Source organism: Cannabis sativa, chromosome 2 (assembly GCF_029168945.1).
Source record: "Cannabis sativa cultivar Pink pepper isolate KNU-18-1 chromosome 2, ASM2916894v1, whole genome shotgun sequence".
NCBI lineage: Eukaryota > Viridiplantae > Streptophyta > Magnoliopsida > Rosales > Cannabaceae > Cannabis > Cannabis sativa.
Genome location: NC_083602.1, coordinates 15075740 through 15086619, shown reverse-complemented (window position 1 = coordinate 15086619; position 10880 = coordinate 15075740). Strand labels below are relative to the sequence as shown.

The following is a 10880-nucleotide window of genomic DNA, read 5'->3' as shown; positions in this document are numbered from 1 at the left end:
ATGATTGAGATACCACTTGATGTGTGTGGGCACTCACTCATTCACTCAAGGTTCGAAATTGAAGAGGTAAAGAGAAGGAAAGTGGTTCGGCTATAGAGAAAAGAATAGGAGGCTCAGTTTTCATCTGACAAAGTTAACAAAGTTAAGTGTGAATGAGAGCCATCACTATCTATTTATAGATAACCACCTAGGTTTAAGTTAGAATTATTTGGCATTGAAATAATGAAAAAATAAATGATAAAAGCCTACAATAGTGGCTGACCTGGGCTTTGGATAATGGGCCTCACTTATGCAATTTTGCTGTTTTATCATTTCTGCATCTCTTTTCTTTACAATTTCGCCCTTGCTTAGTGAAAATTCACAAAGTAGACATACTCTAACTTTAGAATTATAATTGATTAATTAAAATCAATTAACTGAGTCTTACAAGCAGTATGGTCTCAACTAGTATGGGGACCATGTGCCTATATTTCCAAGCTTCCAATAAGTCGAACCGAATTTACCAAGTAAATTCCCTAACTTATTAATTCCTTATTGAATCCACACTTAGAACTTAGAATTGCACTCTCAGTCATATAGAACGCTCTATATGTTCCACGATATAGATACGTCATTAGTTATCCATTGTTATAATCCTAATTTGATCAATGACCCTCTAATAAATGATCTACATTGAATAGGCACTAAGTTACCGTTACACCTTCAATGTATTTTATCCTTAAAACACTTAGCTCCGTATAAATGATATTTCATCGAAGTGAAATGAGATCTCCACTATTTATCTCTGTTTAGCCAAGCTCGAAGGATATCATCGTTTCACTTCTAAATTCCTATAGAAGTTATAGATTCCTGTTGGGTTTTATGCCCTAAATAAAACTCTTTATAATCTGATTAGTTATCAATATAAGAAATTTGAAGTGATTTACGTTTGCATGAATTTTACATGCTAATGGTTTAATATGTTTATTACATTTACACACAAAATCAGTTAAATCCAGATCATATGTTTATTCACAATTACAGTATCGTCAACACAGTGGAATGTGATTGTGATCATATGAATCAAAAGACTAAGTCCTTGTTTCATCAGTATTTTGGATTTACACTAATGTGATAATCAGCGATGATGTGTACTTACACTTGGAGTAAGTGTTATGTTCTTTCCAGGACATTAGTAAAGTATACTGGTTTCGAATGTATGGAGTATACATTGGACTGGACCGATATTGCAACTTAGTTAAGATATTATAAACTTACCGTTATATCTTTCCAAGTCAATATCAGTAGTTGATCTTAAGATTAAAAGAATCTAAATCTTGATATGCTTAGGCTCCACTCAGGAGTACTATTCATGTTCTTTGATTTATTAGTTAAGCCTACTTTTGGGTCAAGGTGATACGTATATTTTGGGAACATGATAGTATGATTGAGTGGGAGTGCTGAACATAAATATGGAATCTATAGCTTCTACTGGTGTATAGAAGTCAAGTGATTATTCCCTTCGAGCTTAGCAAATAGAAGTAAGTGGATGAGCTCGTGTTTAAGTGACTAATTCTTAGATCACTAAACACCATTTACAGGTAGCTAAGTGTTTTAAGGGGCAAAATACATTGAGGGGTGAGAACGGTAAAATTATCCCATCTCGATGTAAATCATCTATATAGAGGATCTTTGATCACAATAAGATTATAACAATGGTTAAATGAGATAGCATATCTATATCGTGGAACATATAATATGCTCTATATAAGTCTGAGAGTGTAATTCTAAGTTCTAAGAGTGGATTCAACGAAAAATTAATAAGTAGGAATTTACTTAGTTATGTTCTTTCCAGGACATTAGTAATTTATACTGGTTTCAAATGTATGGACTATACATTGGACTGGACCGATATTGCAACTTAGTTAAGATATTATAAACTTACCGTTATATCTTTCCAAGTCAATATCAGTAGTTGATCTTAAGATTAAAAGAATCTAAATCCTGATATGCTTAGGCTCAACTCAGGAGTACTATTCATGTTCTTTGATTTATTAGTTAAGCCTACTTTTGGGTCAAGGTGATACGTATATTTTGGGAACATGATAGTATGATTGAGTGGGAGTGTTGAACATAAATATGGAATCTATAGCTTCTACTGGTGTATAGAAGTCAAGTGATGATTCCCTTCGAGCTTAGCAAATAGAAGTAAGTGGATGAGCTCTTGTTTAAGTGACTAATTCTTAGATCACTAAACACCATTTACAGGTAGCTAAGTGTTTTAAGGGGCAAAATACATTGAGGGGTGAGAACGGTAAAATTATCCCATCTCGATGTAAATCATCTATATAGAGGATCTTTGATCACAATAAGATTATAACAATGGTTAAATGAGATAGCATATCTATACCGTGGAACATATAATATGCTCTATATAAGTCTGAGAGTGCAATTCTAAGTTCTAAGAGTGGATTCAACGAAGAATTAATAAGTAGGAATTTACTTAGTAAATTTGGTTCACTTATTGGAAGCTCAGCATATAGATCAATGGTCCCCATTCTAGTTGAGAATATACTGCTTGTAAGACTCGTTAATTGATTCGTGATTGATCAATTATAATTTTAAAGTTAGACTATGTCTAATTTGTGAATTTTCACTAAGCAGGGGCGAAATTGTAAAGAAAAAAGATTCTAGGTTTATTTATTTATTAATGGACTTTATATGTCTAGTTAATAATTAAATTAAATGACAATATTATTTAATAATCTATTTTAGTTATTAAATAATTAGTTTTGGCATTTAAAAGGTTAGAATTGAAAAATTGGCGTTTTTGAGAAAATAGAAATAAAATTTGTTAAAACTGCAAAATCAAGTCGGCCCATTATCTACACCATGGCCGGCCACTTATTTAGGTTTTTCAAATTGATATTTTCATTATTTCAATGCCAAATAATTCCTAACCTAAACCTAGTAGTTGCCTATAAATAGAAAGTGATGGCTCAGTCAAAATAACAAGTTTTCATTATTCTTCTGACAGAAAATTCTCTCTTCAGAAAACTGAGCCTTCCCTTTTCTATACCTTGACCGAAACCTCTCTCTCTCTTTTCTTCTTAAAAATTTCGAACCCTAGTGAAAGAGTAAGTGCCCACACACAGCAAGTGGTAACTCAATCATAGATTGGAAGACTGTGAATGATCACACTCAAAGAGAAGGACATTCCGGCTCAGATCTTGATAATACTCTGCGACAGAAAGGATACAAAGGTTAGAGATCTGAGTGGAAGGAGACATTAATTTCGCTGCATCAATGTAAGGTTTTCTTAACTTTATATGTGTTTATTTTATCGTTTTAGAAAGTTCATATTTAGGGTGTTAAACAACATACTTGTGAGTAGATCTAAGATCCTGGGAAAATAATTTCCAACAATTCCATATTTATGTTAGTGCTCCCACTCAATTATACTATCATGTTCCCAAAATGTACATATCACCCTGACCTAAAAGTAGGCTTAACTAACAAATCAAAGAACATGTATAGTACTCTTGAGATCGAACCTAATCATATCAGGATTAAGATCATTTGATCTAGGATCAACGGGTGATACTGAATTGAATAGATATTACGGTAAATTTTAATATATCTAATCAAAGTTTAATATTGGTCCCTTCCGATGTATACTCCATACATTCGATACTGGTAAACTTTGCCAATGCCCTGGAAAGGACATAACACTTATCCAAGGTGTAAGAATACCTTTGTTGATTATACCATGTCAGTCTAAATCAAGTGTTCTGACAAATCAGGGAATAAACTTTTGAACATATAATCAAGATTATATTCCACTGTGCTGACAACACTATAATCATTAACAAATTTATATGTTCTGGACTTAAATAGAATTCATACATTATGTATATATAATCATGAAATAAATCATGTGAACCATGCAACATAAATTGTTATTTCTGATCTTTATTAATAAGTAAATCTGATTATATTGAAATGAGTTTTATTTAGAGCACAAAACCCAACAGAAGATTCAACTATTCCCATTATTTTGGGAAGACCATTCTTAGCCACGGGGCGAGCATTAATAGATGTTCAAAATGGAGAGTTAAAGTTGCGAGTGCAAGATGAAGAGGTCAATTTTAATGTTTTTGCCCCAACCAACATTCCTACCTGTTGCAAGATTGAGATGGTGAAGGGTTCTTTTGTTAAAACTGATAAGAATAGAGCAAAGCCTAAAGAGCGATTTCGAACGATTCGGCGTCGTTGGAAAAGATTGATGTGTGGTAGTTCTGAAGGTGAACTTACTCTTGTGCAAAACTCTAAAATCAACACTATTGGTGGTCAATTTTCTTCATTTAGTACGAGAGCTCTTTTGGATGCAAAGGGTCCACCAAACCCCTTCTGATGGGGCTCAGGTAAGTCTCTCTCAACACAGTTTTATTTTCACACATTGGGGACAATGTGCATCTTTAGTTTGGGGGAAGAGACTTAAATTTTTCAGTTTATTTCAGTCTATTTCAATTTTTTTTTCGTGTCGTTTTTAGTTAGTTTTTAATATTATTAGTGTCGTGTTTGATAGCTAAGTTGGAAGATTGATTGAACTACTGTTATTCATTTGTGCAATGGATTGAAATCTTAACCGTGTGCTTGAGTCATAACTCTTTGAATTAAATTGGATGTGTATTAGAGGTTGTTTATTTAGATGTAAAACATTTACTTTTGAGGCGTATCACTTTTGTTCTATTTGGATTGTGGAATGTTGGCTTGACATGGAATAGAATTTGTTTGACATACTCTCTTGAAGCGAAATCCTTGATGATTTTTTTTTTTTTGTTTGGAAAATAATTTAGGCAAGTTTTCTTTGGATCGATTGAGCCTTTCAAGCCGACCTAAAAAAAATTTATCCTTAGTATACCCAAAGTTGAGCCTTAGCCTATTTCAAAAAAAAATTCACCACTTTACTAAGCTGAATTCGTTATCTTTAACTATTTTCCTTCTCAACAAGCCTTATTATGCCATAAGCTGTTAATCAAGTTTTGGGGGGGGGGGGGGGATGAAAGGTTGTAAGTGGGGAATAATTTTGAAAGTAAGAGATTGGAAAATAAAAGTTGTTATGTGATGTGCCTCTATTGTAAAAAGAAAAAAGAAGAAAAAGAAGAAAAAAACAAAAGAAAAATAAATGTGATAATTTCTTCTTGAGAATCAAATGTGAACAATGAGTTAGGCACATATGAAAAAATATGTAATCTCTTACTATCTTCTTTGGGATAAAAAAAATAGATAAGTATGGGTGCTTGTTTGGTATAATTGTGCTTATGGTATAATGTAGCTTAAATGACTTCTCATCTACCCGTTTACCTAAGCCATGTTATTATAACCGAAAAAAACCTATCGATCCCGAGCGGAAATTATCAACATTAGTGGAGAGAGGTATGTCATTCAAGCTTATTGACCATGGGTTAGCGTAATGTCGGAGAGTGTAGAATGGTTGTGATATGAATGTCAAATGCGATGTTTTGTGTCTGTATGAATTGCTTACTTCTGAATTGTGCATCCAAGTTAGTTCTTAGAGTTATCGAGTTGAAATTCTGGTTATTGATTGCTTGAAGTTGTGCAGGTGGTAGTAGTAGTTCAATCATTTGAAGGTTTAGTTATCTATTGCGTTGTTTAATTTTAGTTTGAGTCTTAGCTTTACTCGAGGGCGAGTAAAGATTAAGTTTGGGGGAATTTGTTAGGCTATTTTTAGCTTATGTTTTGGATCAACTTTATGTTCGCTTTACGTTGTTTTAGGACAGAATTATGCGTGTTTTCTATGTTTTCAGGTTCTTCGGAGCAATGGAGGCCTCGGGATGTAAAAGTGCAGTAAAAGACAAGCGGAGCCAAGGAAAAACGCCAATTTTAAGCTTGACGCACTTCTAGCCGTGGCTAGATCATTGTGGTCGCGGCTATAACTCGAAGGCAGAATGCACAATTCTTAATGCTCCAGTCGCCGCGACGAGATACACCCTCGCCGCAGCCATAAGGTCCACTACAGAGAGTGGTTTTTAGAGGTTCATCTGGCCGCGGCGAGGAATACTGTGGTCGCAACGAGAGTCCGTACGATCGGGGTTATTTTTTTCCGACGAACCCTAAAAATCAGATATAAATAGAAAACTGCGATTGGAAATCAGGGGAAGCGATTTGGAGACCTAAAACACAGTAGAAAGCGGCAAGAAGAGCAGAGAAAATCAAAGTGAAGATCCAGAGTCATTCCATCAACAGTTTCTTTCTCTATTCCTTTTTAATTTCTTTATGCTGAATATTGTTATAGGAATGGTCATGGATTTAATTATGAACTAAATTTCCCATTTAGGGAGGATGATGATTGTTGTTTAATGTTTTTGCCTAGTTAATGAATAATTGCCATTCCTCCATTCTTGGTTGTGAAATTATCTATATTTGTGTTTAATTTCATGTGTAAGCTTTGATCACCTTCTGCATGTTCTATGATCTCAATTCAAAATCTGAAAAAGTGAGAATTGAGAATGCTAAAATTGGATAATCGATGTTCGATGTGAAACGAGAGTATTCACATGACTTATGTGACAAGTAGATTATTGCTTAATGCTAATTTCATGTTAGTTTAATTAAGAGATTAATTAGAGAACATGTGATTTAGAACCTAAAAGATCTGAAAAGAGTTAGGTTAATTTATAATCTGTCATTCACCTCAAGAAAAGGATAGCAATTAGGCATTAACAATTGGGTAAACAAACAATAGGATTCTCCTCCTTATTATCTCATCTTGATCAATTTTTCACTTGTGTTATTTAAGTTTCTTGAATTACTTTCATTCTTTTCGAATCATAAAAACTATTGATTTGCCAAATAGAATCATAAGTATAATTTAGTAGTAATTAATCCAATTCCCTGTGGTTCGACCTCACTTGCGTGAGTTTACTACTTGACTGCGTACACTTGCGTAGTATTTAATAATTTTCGTAACACTTGGTGAAGACAAGTGTGAATATGGAATGAAAAAGGGATTCTTGGTGAACACAAATGCCATTGATAAGGATGCAGCTCAACTTGGGAAGAAGTCTTTGGAATCATTTGTTGCTCTGAATAACAAAAAATTAGAGGATGAAGTCTTGATGGAGACAGTGAAGACTGATGTTAATAAGGAGCTGGAAAACAGATTCTTGGTGAAGACAAAGATCAGTCATAAGGATGCAACTCAACCTGAGAAGAAGTCTTTGGAATCATTTGTTTCTTTGAATAACAAAAATTTAGATGATGAAGTCTTGATTAAGACAGTGAAGACTGATGTTAATAAGGAGCGTGGTGAAGAAAAATGTGAATGTGGAATGGAAAATGAATTCTTGGTGAAGACAAAGACCAGTCATAAGGATGCAACTCAACCGGAGAAGAAGTCTTTGGAATCATTTGTTTCTTTGAATAACAAAAATTTAGATGATGAAATCTTGATTGAGACAGTGAAGACTGATGTTAATAAGGAGCTTGGAGAAGAAAAGTGTGAATATAGAATGGAAAACAAATTCGTGGTGAAGACAAAGACCAGTGATAAGGATGCAGCCCAACCTTGGAAGAAGTCTTTGGAATCATTTGTTTCTTTAGATAACAAAAACTTAGATGATGAAGTCTTGATGGAGACAATGAAGACTGATGGGAAACAATCAAAAGGGTGTGTTCAACTTGATGAAGGGTCTATGGAAGTACTTGAGAGCAAGACTTCTTGTGGGAGAAAGACTAAAGGAAATGTCCCAAAGAGAAAGCATTATCGGTGGAAGAATTCTGTTGTTTCAGATAACTTTTATGACAATCATGATGGTGATGATGAAAGTTCACCTCGACATAAAGTAAAGGAGTTTTTGTTTTTGTTTCGGAAGCTCTTGCAGGAAGATGCTGATGCAAAGGAAGAAAGACCTTGCCACAGAAGGGTTGATTATCAAATTGCAGCGAAGAGACTTGAAGATGAGAAAAAGATTCTAAACACAGACTTAAAACTTTTGGGACATGTCCCTGGAGTTGAAGTTGGCGATGCATTCAAATGTAGGATGGAACTTAGTATTCTTGGTCTCCATAGGCATACTCAAAGTGGAATAAGTTGTTCAAAGCATGGTGGTAAGAATGTTGCAGCGAGTATAGTTGCATCTGAAGACCACACCGATAATTTAGATGACTCGAGTGTCATGGTTTATACTGGTCAAGGAGGTAGTACGACAAACTCAGATAAAAAGCTTGAAGATCAGAAGCTTGAAGGTGTAAACCTTGCATTGACGAATAGTATGGTTCTAAAGACTCCTATTAAGGTGATACGATACGTGGTTGTGATCCATATAAGAGGAGATTCAGGAAATTTGTATACATTGGGCTTTATTTGGTGAAAATTTATAAGCAGGTTACGGGACCACATGGTAATCTTGTTTATAAGTTTTGGCTCGAGAGAATTCCTGGTCAGCCAGAGGTTGTGTGTAAAGAAATTGAGAGGACTAGACGATTGAAAACTAAAAAAGGTGTCGGTCTTGGTGATGTTTCTTAGGGGAAGGTTATTCCAATATCTGATGTGAATACTACAGATGAAAGACCAGAAGCTGAGAGATTTCCTAATCAACCTGAAGCTGCCCAAGAAGAAGTGAAACTAACCAACAAATCTAATGTTCATAAAGGTGTCTCTCTAGATGATATGTCTCTAGGGAAAGAGGTGGTAATGCCATTTGGTATGGATACTAAAGATGGTGAGAGACCTCCACCTTCAAACGATGAAACCGTCAAGAGTATTGGTGAAATAGAGGTTGCGCAGAAAGGTGTAAAGAGTAAAAGATTTAGATCGCGAAAAGGTGTTTGTCTAGATGAGGAAGTGATTAATGCGTGGTGTGAATCTAAAGTTGATGAGAGACCTCCATCTTCAAGACACAAAGCATCAAGAGTATTCTTGGTGAACCAAAGGCTGCACAGAAAGGTGTGAAGAGACGTAAAAGATCTGAATCAAAAAAAGGTGTTTGCCTAGATGATATTTCTCACGGGAAGGAGCTAATTCCAATACGTGTTGTGAATACTATAGATGATGAGAAACCTCCATATTTTAAATATGCAAACAATTTGCTATATCCGGATTGGTGCCATATTACTCCTCCTAAGGGCTGTGACTGTATTGATGGATGCTCAGATTCTAAAACCTGCTCTTGTGTTGTCAAGAACGGAGGTGAAATGCCATATAGCTCAAATGGGACTGTTGTTGACGGGAAGCTCTTTCTTTATGAGTGTGGTCCTTCTTGCAAATGCCCTCCTTCTTGCCACAATAGAGTGAGTCAGTACGGTCTCAAATTTAAACTTGAACATTTCAAAACCAAGTTAAGGGGATGGGGTTTGAGATCTCGAGAATCCATTCCTTTAGGTGGTTTTATATGCGAGTACATAGGAGAACTCCTTATGGATGAGGAAGCAAAAAAAAAAAAAAAAAAAAAAAAAGCTGGTTATGATGACTACCTCTTTGATATTGAAAAAAATCATGATTCGAATACCAGCATTGATGAAGGCTTGAATAATTGCGAAGATGTGGATGATGGCAGCGGGGTCACCATTGATGCAGCAGAGTATGGTAATGTAGGGAGATTCATCAACCATAGTTGTTCTTTGAATATTTATGCAAAAAAATCTTGTATGGTCACGAGGATGAGAGCATTCCTCACATAATGTTTTTTGCTGCTGAGAAAATTCAACATTTTGAATAGTCAACCTATGATTACCATTATGTTATTGATCAAGTTCATGATGCAAATGGTAATACAAAGAAGAAGAAGAGTTGCCTTTGTGGCTCTCGTCAATGCACTGGTAGATTTTATTGAGCAGACTAATAAAAGTTTGGACTAAAACTAATAAAAGAAGGTTGCATTTAATCAATAATCTTAAATCGTCTACTTTCAGTTCCAAGGAAAAGGATCATCAGTATAGTTTGAGAAAATAATATGAAGAAAAAGAAGAAAAGAAGTCAACTGCATGGATTATCTTTAGGAAAAAAAAATTGCTGTCCTCAATTCCCTATTCCCACCCTGTGCCACTAATAATTTCAAGTCATTTCATCAAAGTAGTTAACAAATTCATTAACTCTTTTTTAACGTTAACATCCATCCATTAACAATTATTCAATTCTCTCTCCAACTAAATAATTCCATTCTATCTCTCCAATAAAAATAACAATAAATTAATAACCAAAATATTATTCTCTCTCCAACTGTTTAACTTTATATTTTTTTTTAACAAATTTTGTATTCTTAATTTAACATTAATATCAATTATTAGCCTTTTATATTTCTTTTTAAACTGACATTTTTTTTTTCTATTCCTTTCCTCAAATAAAAAAAAAAAGCCAAGTCTACTTATATAATTATATATTGAATAAATTAAAATTATATACTTATTAAATTATTTACGTTTCCAGAATATAGTTATTTTTTTATTAATTTTTTTAATAAAACAATTAAATTTCACAACTAATTTATTGTATAATGACACCATTAATTATTATTCTCTCTCCTACCTCAAAAAAAAAATTATTATTTTCATCTATATATAAAATATCTCAAATGCCTATTCATTAACTAATTTGATGAAATGAATAGTATGCAAGCTTCTATCAGACAAAACAATAAAAAGTATACAAGCGTATTAAGTGTATCATTTCATAGCACTACCAATTTACATATGAGCATTGTTATTAGATACTAATAGTGTCTAACACTTTCTAAACATATCCGTCTCACGATTAGCAAGCGATACTTCTTAAAATTATTACATTAAACTATATAAAACTCGATACTTAGTTGAACCAATAACGATATTAACATATAAAAAAGTACTAAACACTACATTGGTGCGCTTTAACATTCCTC

General features: G+C 33.9%; 1 pseudogene; it reads left to right on the top strand.

The window, feature by feature from the left end:
* The first annotated feature begins 6962 nt into the window (after positions 1-6962).
* Positions 6963-9987, top strand: LOC115719892 (histone-lysine N-methyltransferase, H3 lysine-9 specific SUVH6-like; annotated as a pseudogene).
* Positions 9988-10880: the final 893 nt, after the last annotated feature.